Source organism: Felis catus, chromosome B4, assembly GCF_018350175.1.
Source record: "Felis catus isolate Fca126 chromosome B4, F.catus_Fca126_mat1.0, whole genome shotgun sequence".
Lineage (NCBI taxonomy): Eukaryota > Metazoa > Chordata > Mammalia > Carnivora > Felidae > Felis > Felis catus.
The window spans coordinates 57239343-57258274 of NC_058374.1; the positions used below are offsets into that span (position 1 = coordinate 57239343).

Here is an 18932-nt window from a genome sequence, read left to right on the forward strand (position 1 = left end):
AACAAAGTCAAGATCTTCATCTAAATGAAAGTTTTGTAGTCTGCCAATTTTCTATATACTGCTGCCACTTCCTCTTAATAACCTTGAAACTTCATACTTGACTGAATAATTTACTGTATGTGCAGTTAAATTTTCGTATTTGCCTGAACAGACAATATACGCTGTGGAAAGCATCTGCTCACCACTTTTCTAAGGGCATTGTACATACGGATGGAATGTATCCCTGTAATACACTCTTTGAATTTATGAAATAAGAAATAGTTTAAGGTTTAGATAATCAACGTTATAAGTAATCGCATTTTCTTCTGGCAAAATGAATACCAAAAAAAACAAAAAAGGCAAATGGTGACTGTGTCTATTCTTTCCCTGCTTTGACTTGCAATAATGCCTTTCCCAGCCAAGAAAAAGTTTCCCCCATTTCCCATCTCAGTTTTCTCCCCCCTCGTCCATTAACCTTCCGTAGTTCAATGAAAAACCCAGTCGTTTACACATAGACCTAACATTTCTCAACACTACTCCTAAGAACGCTTGAAAGAAAGTGTGGGGCAGGAATACAGAAGACACCCCTGTCTCACAGAGGAAAGGTCAAGCAGCATGTAGCACTGCCTTCTCCTCCCCAGTCTTGAGCACTCAAGTCAGAGGACCGGGTCTCACTGCAACACTCGCCTCCTAATAGGTGGTGGAGACATGTTTAACTCGGACATAAATACAGAGAGGTCAGCCTGAGTCAGCTTCACTCAAACATTTCTTTTGATCTTTGGCTGACAGCATCAGAATCAATGTAAAATGGAAACCAAAAACTGAGATGCTATTACAATGCAAAAATTATCCTTGCTCCTTTAAAACAACAAAAACAACAACAACCCTTTTTTTCTGTAGTCACAATCCTGGCATGGAAAGAAAACAACACGGTTTCATTGAGCAAACTGCAGTCATATTTCTGGCTTTGTTTTTTAAACAATAAGGGTGTTTGGCAAAATCGGGTCACAAGGGAAATACAAGTTACAAAAAAACATCTATAAATGCTAAATATAGCTCTTCCAGTCACGAGGTGTTACAAATTTCTTCATGCCTATGATAGGCTGGGAGCTAAATCTCTGGGCAACAAGGTGGCTTTCAGGGGCACATAAACATTTTCTGATTGTTTATTTTTACTTTGTGACATTCTCATCCTCCTTTCAGCATTTCCTACCTTTTCTCCACTTCCAGCTATCTGCCCAGGCCCTTTGGGTCAACATTGAGAAGTCCAGACTTCCCACTCAAGAGTTCATTTAGGTGGAGTGCCCTGTATCAAGACCTCTATGAACTCTAAAATTTTTCCTTCTTTCCCTTTTTAAATATATATATTTTTTATTTTTGGGAGAGCACAAGCGAGTGAGGGGCAGAGCGGGGGACAGAGGTTTGGAAGCGGGCTCAGCGCTGACAGGCTGACAGTAGCGAGCCTGATGTGGGGCTTGAACTCACGAACAGTGAGATCATGACCTGAGTTGAAGTTGGACGCTCAACCAACTGAGCTACCCAGGTGCCCCTAAAATTTTTATTTCTCTTTCATGACTCAATATTTATTTTTATTTTCATTTTTAAAATTTTTTTATGTCTATTCATTTCTGAACAACAGAGAGAGACAGAGCACAAGCAGGGGTGGGGTGGAGAGAGAGGGGGACACAGAATCTAAAGCAGGCTCCAGGCTCTGAGCTGTCAGCACAGAGCCCAATGCGGGGCTCGAACCCACAAACCGCAAGATCATGACCCGAGCTGAAGTCAGACATCCAACCGACTGAGCCACCCAGGCGTCCCTCAATATTTATTTTTATATATCAATTTAAATTCCGATGTGATTCATTGCAATTTATGAATGGTCAATTCGCTTACCTACTCGTTTGTGTTTACATTTTTAACAGGGTTATGGGTTGAATTGATTCACCCAAAGAATGTATGTTGAAGTTCTAACTTAGTTCCTGTGAATCTAACCTTTAATTTGAAATGGAATCTTTGCAGATTTAATTAAGTTAGGATGAGATTATTAGGGTGGGTCCTAAGACTGGGGTCCTTACAAGAAGATGGCCATGTAAAAACACAAAGAGAACACCATGTGACAACACAGCCAGAGATCAGAGTGATGCATTTGCAAACCAAGGAATGGCAAGGCTGGATGGCCAACACCAGTAGCTAAAAAGTGGCAAAGATTCTAAAACGATTCTACTAAGGTTCTCAGAGGGAACATGACTTTGCTGACACCTTGACTTCAAACTTATAAACTCCAGAATTGCGAAAAAATAAATTTCCCTTGTTTTAAGCCACCCAGATTGAGTTACTTTGCTATGGCAGTGTGAGGAAACTAATACAAAGACTATCTTATAAATTCAAATACATTAATCTTTACCAGAATATGTACAGAATATATTTTTAAGCAAGGCATATCTATTTCCCATTAAGATTCCCATTGTATGTTTGAACAAGCATAGTCATATGAACTCTTTCCTCTTTCTGCAGATACAGCTTTGGAAATAAAGCCTTCAATCAACATTTTTTATAGCTTTCCTATTGTCCCCAACTCTACCTCATCACCCCCAACTTCACACATATATTTTCTACATTATATTAGTTTTTAATGACTTTCTTCCCATGTAAATTAGTGTTTAGAGAAACTAAAAATGGGCACCTGAGTGGCTCAGTCGGTTGAGTGTCTGACTCTTGATTTCATCTCAGGTCATGATCCCAGGGTTGTGGGATTGACCATTCTGGGCTCTGTGCTGAGCATGGAGCCGTTTGGGATTTTCTCTCTCTCTCTTTCTCTTTCTCTCTCTCTCTCTCTGTCTCCCTCTGCCCCTCTCCCCAAACTCATGCTCTCTTTCTAAGAAAACAAAACAAAACTAAACTAAAACAAAACTGCTGGTAGTTCTTATTGGCATTACTAAAGATGTTCATTTTTATTAAGATCAAATCCCTAGTAATTAAATTAAATATTAATAAAATTTTATATTAATGTTATTATAAATATCAATAAAATAGCCAAAATAAAACATGTATTCATAACTTACTATATATACATTCAGATAAATATTAAATACTTAAATGAATATACAAATATACATTAATGCTTCTAAAAATAGGATATTATATTTACTATTATGCAACTTTTTAAACTTAAAATATAAATCACAGACATGTTTCCATATTTCTATGGATAAATTTCTCTAATGTTTAACACTTTCATAGAAATCCACCGATGAATGCACAATAATACACTTACATCATCCCGTATAAAATTTTTAGTTTTTCCACAACAATAATGCCACAAATGATACACTTTACTAATTCTGATAATATATATGTGAGAATGTTCAGCTTCTAATACTGTAATTACTAAGCCAAAGTGCAGATATATTTTAATTTTGATAAGTATTGACAGAGTCCCATCAAATATTCTTTATTCAATGTGAATTACAATATTCGCTTCTAATAAATTACGTAATTGGTACACATGTATATCATATACGTTGTAATCTTTTCCTTTATCTTCATGTACACACATGCTTCCTTAGGGAATGAATGTTATTTAACTAATATATAAATCCAGGGGTAATGACATCCAAATTTTGGGTGTGTGTGTAGGTATGTATGTATAATATCCTTTAGATACACACCCTGTCACATACACACTCATATTGCTATATGTGTATGCACATAATAAATCCAGAGATGCACAGGAGAAAACACATTACATGAATCCTTATAAAAGAGGAATTGAGTGAGTGAAGGATAGGAGTAGAAAAGAGAAATACTTTCCATTGTACACTTTTTATTACATTTTTAACTATTTACTTTGTGTCTGTAATATCCTCTTCAAAATTAGCTACTTTTTAAATAAATTTATATGAATATGGAATCATAAATGCCTCAGATATTAATAAACATAGAACTCAGTTAAACTAAGTTAGTGTAATTTATTCCACATCAGTATAACATGAATTCAAGTACAATATTGTTGGCCAGAAATTTTGAGGCTAGTACATTTTTGTGAAAATTATTTTCATTATTGATCTGATTGTATTATTTCTAAACATAAACACTTTAAAGTCAATTTAAGTAATTTATATCTTTTTTTCTTTTGAAACATACTTTTTAACAGGAAAAAACTAACACCCTAATTAAGACTTTATAAAAGAAAAATAAAACCTATAATTTTTTGATTTTACAATGTGTAAGGTTAGGATAGGAGGAATATTCATGGGTTCCAGATGGTTACATGAATGGCAAATGAAAGTCTTTCTTTGATAGAGTTGAGATCACTACACATTTTCAGTGAGTTCCAATTGTTGATAATAGACTGAATTTCATAATAGCCTTTCCTGCCCTCCACAATATTAGCGTTGAGAACTACTGAGATAGATCCCAAATATTGAAATTACACAAGAAATTCCTCTTATGATTTAAAATGTCCAATAGGAGAAGATCAAGCCAGAAACCTGACATTATGCTTGAAAGTGCAGAGTTACTCAAACTGTTAAAAAGAAACAAAACATTTTACTAAATACTTCAGTTTAAGAAAAAAATAAAGCTAGAAGCAACTATTGTTTCTGGAAACACAGAAAGCTTTATAAGCACATGCAATACTATCTTCTTCTAACTTTTTACTATTTCTCCCACTTTTAGGACTTCCAAGTTGACTTATTGGCTATTTAATTGAATATGCCAAAAAGTTATGTAACGTGTCCACAGAATATTGATAGAAGTGGCATACCGTACATGGTTTATTTACATATTGAAAACCACAGTACCAGAGAGTCTTCTGAAATTATTATTATTACGATCATATCAACGTGTGCAGCATCACAATACAAGCCCCTTTAAAAAAAACCAAAAAACCAAAACACAAATTGTTACTCTACCGCATTCAGAAAGACACACAATGCAGGCTCAGATCTTGGCAACCTGTGAAAGTGCCCAGTCGAAAATTACTAACAGCTGGAGATGACAGTTGTTTTAACAGCTGAGCTGACAGGATTAATTTAAATGCACTGAAATCAAAAGTAGATAACACCTGTTTAGTCTTCTAGGGCCATTCGACAAGGTAGGCCAAAGGAAAAATGCAGAGCCAGAACTGTGTCTCTCTCTCTCCTCGAAGGACATAGGGGCTTCAGAGGAGAATGTCACCTTTTTGATGGAGGTGGGGTTAGATTTCAGCAGCAGGGGGCTGGTCAGCCTTTATCAGTTTTTAACATCTGGTTCCTATAATGTACCCCCTTCCCTTTTTTCCTTCTCTATCCAAGGTCTTTGACCCAAACCCAACAGTGGATAAAGATCACTAGATTTCAAAGCTACAGCTTCTCAGTACAGCTTCCTAGAAATTCTCTTGGGTTAATTAATGTATTCTCTTTGAGCTTCACAGCCACAGCCACAGCCACAGAAGAGCTGCTCTTTTTTCCCCCCTCCTTTCTTATCTCTGGTTCCAAAATATATCATGTCATGCAAGAGTCTGCATTTCAAATGGCGGTCACAAAATATATTCAGTGGGTTTCTGTGTAGGATATTTGTCAACAGTTGATGGTTTTCCTCTAAAAACCATTTTTCCAAAAGAAGAAATATTGAAATAAATTTTTTTTTAATTGAGGAACAATGAAACAATGGTTTAGGTTTATATGAATGAGAATGATAGGATATTGTGATTTTTTTCAAAAGGTGCATGTAAGCCTTGATTCATGTGCTCTTATGAACACAAGTACATACACAAAGCAAAATCAAACAGTTTGAAATCAGAAGTGTTTATTTTGCATCACTTCCAAGAAATAGGACTTAAATTTACCTGAGGAACATAAAGACTACTTTCCCTCACACGAAATAATATTTTGGCCTAATGTTAAGAATCTTAATATGCACAAATCAAAAACCATTCTATTAAAGTGTTTTGTCAAAATTATATCATTTGCAGATAACACATAGTATATGGAATGGATGTTGAGTAGACATAAAGTTTGCTCTTCAAAATTTTACCCAAATCTATACTGGCCCCCATTTAAAAGAAAGTATGACTCTGTCCTGGGAGGCAGGGAGAGGAAACATCTTCAGGATGAAGTTGGCTTCCTGCTTAGCCAGCTCTAGACACTGAATGAAAAGCACAGAGCATAAGGCTTTTATGTTTCTTTAATTTACAACCCAAATAAAGAGACTAGCCAATAATGATTTCCTTTTTCTCATTTGAGAAAAAAAAATACATGTGCATAAGTAATTTTGAGGAGGCAAAATTTTTGAAAATTCCAAAACTTTGGGGTTATAAAAATGGTTAAAAGTGATACACATGCAAAGCAGAAGCATGATTTAGAATCTCAGTGGATTATGGAAAACATAGGAAGATATACTTTTTGGGGTAGGCCAAACTCCTAGGCACAAAGTATTTCTCATTTCCCTATTTCATAAAAATAAGTTCTGCATTAGAAGTACTTAAAAAATACCTCAATTGCAGTAATCCAGAAACTCTTCTTAAAACAGTCTTACTTAAAAAAAAAAAAAAGTGGCAAAGCTCTTTTAACCTCACATTAACATAAATACATGAATGGCTTATCTAACAATTCAAAACAAAACAGATTTAAAATTAATTAAAAAAACTTTTTATTCATCTTAATTTTATTCATTCACACACAAAAAGATGCACTAAGTGTAACTGTTCTAAATAAGGACAAAATGTTCTTATTTTTCCAAGTAATTTGCAATGGTACTGAAATATTTTTAAATCTTGGAGACTCATTAAATAATTGTATTCCTTGAACCAAATTGCAACAATATTTTTTTTCAAGCCAGGAAATGAATTACTTCTGGTATTTATAGCTTCTACAACTAATATCTAATCAGAAACTGTATGATAGAAAAAAGCTACTTATGATATATATATTTCTCTTTTTATTAATAATCTAATAACAGGTTCACACAAATATTAATTCTGGTGTGACTGGGGTTTTATTACCTAATAGGCTGCAATAAAGAAACTCTTGGTAGAATAATGACCATCATATTTTCTTGTCAACATCAAAGTTATGACTGTGTTATGGACAGTAAAAGTGTGATGACACACTTTAAATACTTTGGGTCAAAATATGTCTAGCAATAATTTGTTCTTCTTGGTAGTTTCTTAGAGCAATTTTCAAAGGAAAAACACAGATGGGAATTTTTTTTTCAGAAAGAAACATTTATGCTTTAAAGGACAATCTGTTATATGGTATCAGCTATTAGATCTCTTTAGAGAAAGACACCAGAAGAAGATTCAGAAATAATATTAAATAATATAAGCAAGGCCAAAACCAAACTGAAAGAAACATAGGTTATTTATTGTTTCCTTCATATTCAACATCTTCACTGGGGATAGAGGAGAGAGAATAGTAACTCGGTAGAGTTTAAAGCTTGAATTATCAAAATCCCACTTACTCATGAACAATTTTGTTTAAAAAAGATGAATATCAGCATGCTACATCTCAGACAAATACATGCTTCTCATAAAATGTACACTAAAATACTTCCATTTGAAAGCATCTAAATAAAGTATGCAACATATAAGGAAGAAAAAAGACAAGACAGACAGTGACCTTCAAGAGGTAGTTATTGTGAGAACCAAAAGAAATTTGCTAAATGATGTGAAAAACAACCCTCAAACTGTATTTCATTTTTCTTCTACATTCAGTTCTGCCTTTAAAAAAATCACACATTTTCACAAAATCTAATTGTATTTCTAAACCATTAAGTTCCAGAAAAATCTTGGTTTTTCTGTTTTATAATTATTTCAAAGTCTTTCATCTATTGGGAATACAATAGTAATTGTTGATCTATTCTGTCTAATGATAGATTTTTCCACTTTTATAAAAGAAGGAGCAATGCCTTCCCTGCTTTTTATCTCTTTATACAACTCAGAGACTCAAAGAAGATAATTACAAACAATGCCTGAAGAATGGTTCAGTTAATGTTAATTTATACAACAAACTAATTACTACCAAATGGTAAAAATCACATGTGGAAGTCCCTCTCTCCCACGCACATAACTAAACCAGCAGCCATCTGTCTCAGCTTGGGGAGAGCTCAGGGACACCCAGAGAAGATAAGGAAAGGAAGGGTGCAGATGTACTCGCTCATTCACCTACATACACATCACAGGACGTGATCACCGTGTTTCTGAGCCTTAAATGTGTTCAGGAAAAGCGAAAGGTAAATATATAGAAAGAAGGTGTTTCAAATGCATTTTAATCAAAGTACATGCTGTTCTGTAGTCATCACAGGTAGAAACCAACCTTCAGCAAGTAAATGTTTATTTTGTTTTAGACACAACTACATACTTTTAAACTGTCATTCTTCATCCATGTACCATTTTTGCTCCAGAAGAAAGAACATGCATCCTTGAATTTTCATAAGGAAGTTTATATAATTTCTGGCTCTGGAAAGTATGTGTCTATATTTTTGACAATTAATAAAATAATCTCCTTATATGTTATGAATGTAATTTGAGATATACATTCTAAACTATGTATATTGAAGTTAGTTAATATATTAAAAAATAAAATAATGCTATTGATATTTTGCCATTTAATTAGCCTAGAATTATAGCAAATGCAGCAAAATAAAGGCAATATTTTCCCCCTTAAGATCACAAGGTGAATTGTGGCATTTAAATAACAATAGATTTTCAGGTGAAATAATCTAAATGGGAATAAAAATATTAAAATGCTTTTTATTTTTATAAATTAAAAGAATATTCATTTACAGATGTGTTTCAGGTATGTTTTTAACGGCACTCAGAATTCCAAAACAGAGAAATAGGCTTGGCAAATATTTAGTGAGTGAAAACAGAATGAAGAAACTAGAAGTAGTGGCAATAATACTGATTTGCCCTAACATATATTCCCTGTGGAATTGAAGAAATGTTTAACATACAGTAGTTCCGAACTCCCTGGAACCGGTTCTCTAGACTTGTCCTTCACATACTTGATGGTAGCTAACCTAATTCAAGATAGACCACACAGCAAACCCTGAAGCAAGTAGGTTATAGTAAATGTATTCTCTTTCACAATGAGATGTCCCACACTGCTTGCTTGCAGGCCCTCAATATAAGAGATTTGTACAGGGGCACCTGGGTGGCTCAGCGGGTTAAGTGCCCCACTCTGACTCAGGTCATGATCTCACGGTTGGTGAGTTCAAGCCCCAAGTCCAGCTCTGTGTTGACAACTCAGAACCTGGAGCCTGATTCGAATTCTGTGTTTCCCTCTCTTTCTGCCCCTCCCCTGCCCATGCTCTGTCTCTTTCCCTCAAAAATAAAGAAACATCAAAAATAAAATTGAAAAAAAGGAGATTTCTACAGAAGGCAACAAAAAAGATTGTATAACAATGCAGCAGGACCCTAATATTAGAAATGAGGAGGCTATGTAAAATTATCTATTTATTATTTCTCGAGGTTATTTCAGAAAAGTAGACACACAGCTTCTAGAAAATATATTTTTATGAAATTCTTCTTGGATGTTCACATTTTTTTCACTTCCTTTAGCAGCTTTTAAATTATTGGACACATTTTCCTACCATTCATCAACTTCTAACATATAAGTCCTACATGTGTAAAAACTGGAAAAGATTAATTTAGAGGCCATTTCTATTTTGGGCATTCCACGTAACCAGTTAGGGTTTTTAGCAAACAGTGTAGAACATATTCTTTGACACTTCAATGCTGCATTTTAATGCTGTATATAGCAAACAGTAGAAAATTTGTAATTATCCATTTGACTAATATTTTAAAATTATCTATTTTAGTTCTTTTATCTGTACTATTTTTATAGGTTTTTGTGATGATCAATTTAACTCAGGAATATTCTCATCTAAGTTAGAATCTTTTAAATCAAAAGTCTAACTTTGCCTTTTCATTGTCCTTTTAAATACGTCAGAGAAGGGTATAAATTGCACAAAGGTCTTCATCCAAAGAGTCTGTAAATTATGTTGTGATATTTTCATGTAAGATACCTTCATGACTGTCCAGGACTACAACTGGCACCTCTGTTAGAATCAGGAAGTCACTTTAGAGATGTCAGGACTCTGGAATTTTCATAATCTAGAAAATAAGGTAGGTAGGTAGGATGAGTATCAACATTACCCTTGATCTAGCTTGTAATACCTCTGGGGAGGCAGGTACATATAAGAGAAAAAAATATGATTAAAAAAGAAAGAGAGAATAAACAGAATAATTCAGGATTCTAGCAAAATCTAACATTAAAAGTGTCTGCCTTTCAATAAAAGTATTGCCTTTCATCAAACTTACTGAAAAAACAATATAGATACATTATAAGCCACAGATCTTACAACAAAAGATCTTATCTTCTACCCCAATACATTAATACTAGAGATTCATAGTGCAGACCAACAATAAACTTGATTTTTATTTGATTTACAGTGGAACACTTAATCAACCCAGTAATAAACCTGGTGTATAATTGATCTGTAAAAGTTCACTGTTCTTTTTGACCACATTTCTTAATAAGGAGCTCTCCAAACCTGTTTTTGTTCTTTTTGCATACTGAGTTAACAAAGACATTGATAGAATATCTCTAGAATTATATACCTGGAAAGAACTATGAAATCCATCGAATGTAATAATTCTATTTTTAAATAAAGAAAGATAAAGCAGTTGTGCAAGGTTATACAGACAATGATGAGAGCAAAACTAGCACCCAGGTCTTCATAATTCATTATTTCCTCTATTAAACTTCCTTCAGGAAGAGAGCTAGAAACCCTAGGGTGGGTTAGAGGGTCAGGTCAGAGATAGCTTATTCAACCATTTAATTAACTCATTGAACTAGGAATCACTACACTAGAAGCTTTGGATAATGGGATGACAGGGACTCTGTCCCTGCCCTCCAGGACAGAGATTAGCAGACTTTATCCATAAAGGGCCAGAGAGCAAATATTTTAGGCTTTTGTGGGCAACATTACTCAGTTCTACCAGTGTAACCCTAAAGTACATTATATTATGGTACACTACCTCAATATATAAATGAATGTGCCTGTCTGTGTTCTAATGAACCTTCATTTACAGACACAAATTTGAATTTCATATAATGTTCATGCATAATAAAATACTCTCATTTGGAGAACTGGATACTTGAGTCTCTGAGAAGGGGCTGATAAGAGGGCCTTAACTTTGCTTGTCCTTTCCACTGGTTGTGCTGTTTTCATCTTTCTAGCATGATTATTCATGAAGCCTTGCTGGGGCAGTGGCCTTTCACAGATTAGGCACTGATCTGACTGAAGGGCTGAAGTTTGGAATATGTCTTCCTGAAGAAGTGCTGTAGAGATGTCTGGGACGCCTAGGAAATGGGTCCTGCCACTTCCATCTACAGGCTGTATTGAGTAGGGAAGAGCCATGTCCTTTCTCCCTGGCTACAATGGGTTTTGTAGACACAAAGGATGTCTCCAATCTGGTAGTGGGTAGATCCTAGGAACTTACTTACATCTGTCTTTCCCTCATTAACCTGTGTGGGTAGCTGTCAACTTACTAGAGGAAAAGAAACTGCTAGGAAATTTTGAGACATTTAAGTATCATTTAGGCCACTTTGACTTCTTTTTCGTAAACAAGTACTTGCTTTTATCAAATGGATTCCAATAAAATATTTTAAAGTAAAAAAAAAATATTATTCCTCTTTGATTTTTTTCAATAATTCAAAAATGGAAAAAACAAACTATTCTTAGTTCGCAGGTCATACAAAAGCAGGCAACAGCCTAGATTAGGCCTACAGGCCACAGTTTGCTGACCACTGCTCTAGGAAGTCAAAATCTAATAGAGGAGAGACACAAAGACAAAATTTCTTAAGGGAGGGATGATGGGAGCCATTAAGAGTTAGCAGAAAATATTAAGGATGAACAGCCATCACCCAGGTGCAAAGTAAGGTGAAAGGCACTGCAACCAAACATCATAAGCAAAGAAAAGCATGGTGGCTGTGAAAAGCCACAGGCAACTCGGCATTACTAGAGCAAAAGTCATAAAGAGTGATGCAGGGAATGGTAGGAAATGAGAAACGAGGCTGGGGAGTTAGACAGGAAGTGAGCTCACTGCAGCTGCAGGCTGACTACCCACCTACGTTAATAAAGGGCTCGGGGAGACCCAATAAAATATACAGGATGGCACAAGTACTACAACACATGCCAGCTGAGGCTCTTTTTCCACTCTTGAGAAGAAATTAAATAGGTCCACTTCCATCCCCCTGAGGCTGCTCCACCATTGTCTCTTCTCCTTGTGCAAGGAACTTAAGAAAATGTATGGATTGCATTTTATTAACTGCCAGCAGGACATGTGAGCATGTCAGAAGAAATGTATTAATACTTTGTTCTATATGTGCCTCTTATACACCTGTATGTGTTAGAACTTAATCAGTTTGGTTTACAATTGGAGTTATAATGGTGGCGCCTAGGTGGCTGAATGGTTAAAGCTTCCAACTTTTGGTTTTGGCTCAGAATCATGATCGCACAGTTCACAAGATCAAGTCCCGTATTGGGCTCTGTGCTCACAGCAAGGATACTGCTTGGAATTCTCTCTCTTCCCCTCCCTCTGCTCTCTCTCTCTTAAAATAAATAATTGAAAAACTTTAGAAAAAAATTGGAGTAATAATTACAGGAAAAAAACAACCTTTTAAGGAGTTTTAATGAGTTTGGACTAAGCATTTAAATTTTTCATAATGGATCAAAACATGATTCCATAACTTAGTGTGTTTTAGTTCTTTGAGTAAGATTTACCTTAGGTGCCAATTATGATCATCACCATCACCATCATCATCATCATCATCATGTTTCTGGCTCACCTTTCCAAATGTCATTCTGCTGATACTAAACCAATAGTCAAAAATAATATCCTCTACTATTTTAGTGAGGAAAAGGCTAAAGATGGATAAAGGGGAAGTAATACATTATATGCCCAGTCTTCTTAACTGGAGAACTTGAGAAAGCAATTAGAATATTTTCTTCAGAGCTATAAATTTGTCTCAGAAAGATGTGACTGGGCAGAAATCAATAACTTGAAAATACCCAGACAAGATGGGATGATGAGTTAAACTATACTATATGAAGGTATGTTATAAAAGGGTAGATTCAGTGAATATTGTGAGAGCTTTTTTGCACAAGCACTTAAAGAGAATTGGCTTGGGGTGCCTGGGTGGTTCAGTCAGTTAACTATCTGACTTTGGCTCAGGTCATGATCTCATGGTTTGGAGCTGCTTCAGATTCTGTGTCTCCCTTTCTCTCTGCCCACCTCCTCATGCTCTGTCTCTCTTTCTCAAAAATAAATAAACATTAAAAAAATGTTAAATAAAAAGAATTGGCTAGAGCAGTCCTGGTAGCCACATGACGTCCATAGACGACATAAACAACAACAGATATGTATGTTGTATACATTAGATACATGGTATATATAAATATTAACTCATTTTAGAGGATAAATACATGCACTGAAGGACTCTCCTCTCTAATGACAGAGCCTCCTGTACCGCCTCACTCACAGCTCCTTTCACCATGAAAACGCATGGTTTACCTTCCCCAAAAGACTGTGAGCAACACAGGGAGAGAAACTGTATCATTGATTTCTGTCTTCTCATGAAGACTTATAAAATAACCTGCATATACTAGGACCTCCATAAATGTTTTCTGTCAGAATGAGAAGAATGAGTGAAGAGGTGAACAAACACAAAGGTGTCACACAGAAAGGAGGTATTGACTCCATGTTGGGCATCAAGAGAGACTTCATACAGATGCCAATAGGCGTCCAAAGGTAATGAGCAAAAAATACAGAACAGAATGCAGAGTTCTGTTCCATACTGAGATCCTCCTCCTCTGTGTATTTTCTTTTTGTCAAAAATTGTTCTAGGTCAAAATTTTTAGTTTAGAGATTAACAGTGAGATAAATGCTCCCAAAATCTAACAGTAATTTCTTATATCTAGTGTGTGTGTGTGTGTGTGTGTGTTCAGTTCATTCTAGGGAAATTTTGGACACCTAACAGTTGACGAGATTGTGTCTTATGTATGTGAACATAAACATATATTAAAAAAAAACTAAAAAGAAATCTAAAACCCTGTTAGAGACAGAGATTTAATACTCTTTAGCTCCAAACCTTTAAAAACAATTATTAGACGATATTTTAGATGGTTGCATATGGGTTGGAATTTAGATAAGCTACTTCTAAAGGCAATATTGTATACATCCATCTCTACTTAATGCAATATACTTCGAAACCGGCAAATATTTTTAATTTAAATATTTGAAATTTAGAAAACAAAGGGGGAAAAATCCTGGCAATAAAAAATAAGGACTCCAGGGCTTACAATGTTTTTTTCACTTAATTCATATGCTTTTATTAATCCCTAATTACAATATTCCTTAAGTGGAAAAGATGTGCTAAAAAATGTTCAACTTCATTTTATTTTCAGTTCTGGTGGTTCCTTCCTAATGAGTCCCATGAACTGAATGGAGAAAAGGCCAAGTAAAACAACAAGGTAGCTGTCCTCCCCTTTGCAGAACAAGAATAGCTAAACTTAAGTATCAAGGAGGAAAAACATGAGCAAACATGTCGAATTCCTCCCCCTTCTACTTTGCTCATGGATGTTTCTCTCCCCAGCACTGGGAGCACTACACCCTATAAAGGCTGAGAACTGGCCTGTCCTATTTACACTGCACTGCTCTCGACATCATGACCTCCCCATTCAGTGTTTCTTTTCACTTACACGCAGCATCTTGACACTGGTGGGAAATATTAGAGTGTTGGAACCAGGGCTGAAGCAAAAACCCTAGGGGATGGCGGAAAAAAATAAGCAAAAACAGAGAAAGATAACAAAACTCCAAAGGGAGGAGGGTGTGTTTTGCTCATTTAATTGGCTTTCTGCTCCCCAGTCTTCCACGTGCCTAATGTCACACGACAGTATAGAAAGCTTTTGGGCAAATTTCTACAACAAACCATAACTTCTCAGAAAAGAAAGGCCTAAGCAACAGAGATTTAATTCATCTTGAAACAGCAAATCAATTCTTATCTATTAACACACTAAATACAGCATAGGAGCACTGTCCTGTTATAATAAACAGACATGCTCAATTATGGTGTGCTTTCCCAGCTACTGATCTCTTCAGTAATTATACCATGCAATGAGCTCAACATTGATATTATATTAATATGCAGGGAGGAGAGAACTTAAATACAAATTAAATCAAGGCTCGATATTTCAGTGAAGCTTACATAAGGCCTGAGAACAAATGGCATGTTTCTTAGAAGGAGGTAATAAAGGTGACTTGTATAATAACTCATTTTCTAGTTCTAATTAAAAAGTTGAGAAATGAAAACTATCTTAGAATTCTAGTCTCTTAACTGTCCATTTCAAACATAGCTGACAAAGCTGTCTATCATGTTTCATAATCACCTGTACTTGTCATATTAACAGCAGTAACGATCTTCAAAAAAAAACATTTTATAGAGACATGTTGCAATAAAAAGTGAATGGCAAATAGCAACTTCTACGGAGACAAAACAAAAAGATAAAGTTCAAGAAAAGGTTTCTTACCCTTTTGCAGAACTGTCAAACAACTTCTATTGACCAAGAAAAGCACACAGTAAACACACCAAAGAAAAGAAATGATGAAAGATGTATTTACTTGTTCAGGGCCTTTATTTTTCTTTCTATTTCACATACACCCACACTGAACAGTCTGCATTGTGTTAATAAATAACCAGGAGCAACCTAAGTGAACAGAGGAGGGGTTTCTATGATGCTGTCAGGTACCAGACAGTTGCTTGGCACGGCTGATACAGTTCTCTACATGGGAGTTGCACGCCCACATGAAAAAAGAGAGTGAGACAAATAGAGAGAGAGAGAGAGAGAGAGAGAGAGAGACAGAGAGACAGAGAGAGACAGAGACAGAGAGAGAGAATAGGTTAATGGATGGATCCTCTTACTTCTTAGGTCCAATTGGAGGGAAGGAAGAACTGTTGGAAAATGACAGATCTTTGGAGTTGTCCAATCCTTTCAATTTGAGAAGGAACAAATCAATTTTACAGACCATGTCCTGCCAGAGTAATGTTTTACCCAATAACTTGCTATGGTTATTTGGAAATTTATGAAACTATAACTTCAAATACTTTAACTTTTATGAGTTTTTTATTGCTTTATTTTTCAAACTGTTTCTAATGTTGGCTCCATGCTTTATTTAGTCTTTGTCTCTGTGTATGTGTGTACATCTGACATATATATATATATATATATATATATATATATATATATGTGTGTGTGTGTGTGTGTATTATAATATATCAGATTAATTTGGTATATTCTTAATTTGTCTGTTTCTATTTTCTAAAACACAAAAAGAAGACCAAATAATACACATGAATTGTGACTAAAATCCCAACTCAGTGTTCAGGGTGTTAGAGTTTACCTCATTTATGACATTAAATACACAAACAAAAGAGTTACTGTGTTATGTCAGCCTGAGACATTTCAGTGTTTTGAGCTTACTCTTTATAAAAGTTTGCTTCCAAATGTCCCGTGACAGTCTTCCCTAAAGCTATGGGGAAAGTCTAACATAAATGAAAATAGGCTAAGTACCAATACTATCATGGTAGAGTTGAACTTTTTGTATATATATAGGTGCATATATACACACACACACACACACACACACACACACACACACACACACATATACACTATACTATATACTAGATACACACACACACACACATATATGTATATATATATATATATATATATATATATATATATATGGGCAATTAGGGGCAATTCTGAATTTCTATTTCAGCTTGTCTGTTATAATGTATAAATATATAGTTTTTTTATCCACTTATTCATTTATTGCCTCATAAATGTGATATGTAGATGACCTAGGAAATAATTAATTGCAAAGATAGAGGAATAAAAGCTGGTTTTCAACTTGAAGACATAAAAGGAAGGACATGCATTCTAAATTTCACATATGATCTTCCTCTTAACTGTTAAACTTCATCATCCAAAAACAGGAGCACTGAGCACAATCTGCTATCCGAAGTTTATCATCACGTAAGATGGACTTTCTTAATCAATCCAAATATCCAGGTCATATGCTCATTCTGGCTTGCCCTAGCCTCACTGCTCCCTTACCATCTTGGCCACACTTCTCCTCAACATTAAGGGTAGTTAAGAAAGGCACACTGGGAGTCCTTGTGGTCTCAGAACTCTGGGAGCAGGTGGCACGGGAAACTCTGAGTGAGCTCTCCACTGACTCTAATGCTGTCCGTGCCTTCCCTGTAAGCAACTCCTATTAAAAAAAAAGACCAAGCATCCACTAGAACAAAACCAAGCAGGCCTATTTAATTAGGGCATTTGCTTGATATCCACTTCTTCATGTTAAACACACAGCCACACAGGCCTAGGAGGTCTGATTAATTTTAATATGCATGGTCGTGACAAGTGCCTTGAGGGTAACTGAGTGAAAAAAACACAAACATGCGCAAATACAGAAAATCCTCCAGCTAGTCTAGTGTGAGAAATCAGTTTCAGAAAAATGCTGTGTCTGTTCCCCAGATTAGAGTGTTACTATTCAGCAAGGGCCTGAACCTTTAATGTGAGGGAAAAGAGGGCTCAGAAACAGGTGGCTGGCTCTTCACTCTTAAATAAATGGTATATCCAAAAGCTGTGGCACATAAGCAACAAGAAGGGCTGGCACATTCCGTTAATGTTTACCTTGAAATGCACAGCCTGGGTCAGTGGGTCTTTTTAAAGTGATCCATGTAATTAAAACTGAAAATCTGGAACTGACAGTTTTAGTGAAGGACAAGAAAAATAGGGGTGCCATATTTATCTGAAAGGTTTAGAAAATATTAAAAGCATTTGGGCATAGAGATGTTGCAGTGATCGTTTAGAGAGTCTTCTCAGACAAACTCACGTATGAGCAGGAATCAAATAGAACTCTTATATTAACAGACAAATAGACACCTGAGAAAAGAATCCTGGCTAGATTGTTCTCAGAAAGATGAACATTAAGGACATGATATTAAGCATCCTTCATATTACTAACAAATGTACAAGTTCTAGTCAAAAAGAAGAACAGAAGTTTTCTTGGCCAAATGGATTTCTTGTCCAGACAATCCTGGATCTCAGCTCAGGGACCTACTACTTTATATAAATAAGAGCCCAAAGGTAATCTGTGGGCCGTCACAGTCCAAGTCAGAAGGTCTTAAAAGAAAATATAAATTAATTTCCTGTAGCACTTAATGAAATAAAAAACTATCATGATAAACCGCTACAATGGATACCACTTGAAAAAGAGCTGACAGCAGACAAAGTTTCTCTTTAGTGTTGAAAAATTACAAGGCTTCAAACTCCACTAACTGTGCTAAAGTTAAAACACTTCTTCCTGAAGAAAGAGGCTCGGCAGCATTGGAGGGTGTCTTCTTGTCCTGACCTTTAAAAAATAAACTCTTTTCTTTATCATCATTTTATGAGTGTCGATTTCCATACAGTGGTGCCTTTGAAAAGGGTGCCTGCAGGTTAGACTCTAGCTTGCTCAACAAGAAGAGAGACATTTTCCAGTGACAGACTGCACAGATGAACACAGAGTCACAATGCATTAGGAGTAGCCTCCAACAGCAGCGGGAGTGTGAAGGAACAAAACTTAAAAGGGCTCAATTGAAAAGTACCCTTGTTTGTCCTTCAGTGGAACAGCACTTACAAAGCCTCTTCAACATGTACTTTGTCAAAAGGACAGTGAGTAACTAAACAAAAGCAACTCAAACCTCTGCCAATTAAAGTATCTTTAAGCTTTTCCCCTGATCCGTTCACTTTTTATTTTTCCCACCTCATCAAATGTGATTTTAAAACCAGAGTGAATTTCAAAGTGCCCTCTTCTTTGCCCAATTAATGGAATGCTTTGGAATTTTGAATTT

General features: G+C 35.5%; 1 protein-coding gene across 35 annotated transcripts in view; it reads right to left on the minus strand.

The window, feature by feature from the left end:
* The window catches only part of SOX5 (SRY-box transcription factor 5), a 1017940-nt gene that overhangs the window by 277552 nt on the left and 721456 nt on the right, over positions 1-18932 (minus strand). Inside the window, exon 1 of one of the 35 annotated variants that reach the window (XM_045062638.1) lies at positions 9988-10030. The exons of the other annotated variants lie outside the window; for them this stretch is intronic. The gene's annotated coding sequence lies outside the window, so the exon portion shown is untranslated. Of the gene's footprint in view, positions 1-9987; positions 10031-18932 lie in introns of those variants that run through there. 35 annotated transcript variants of the gene reach the window in all.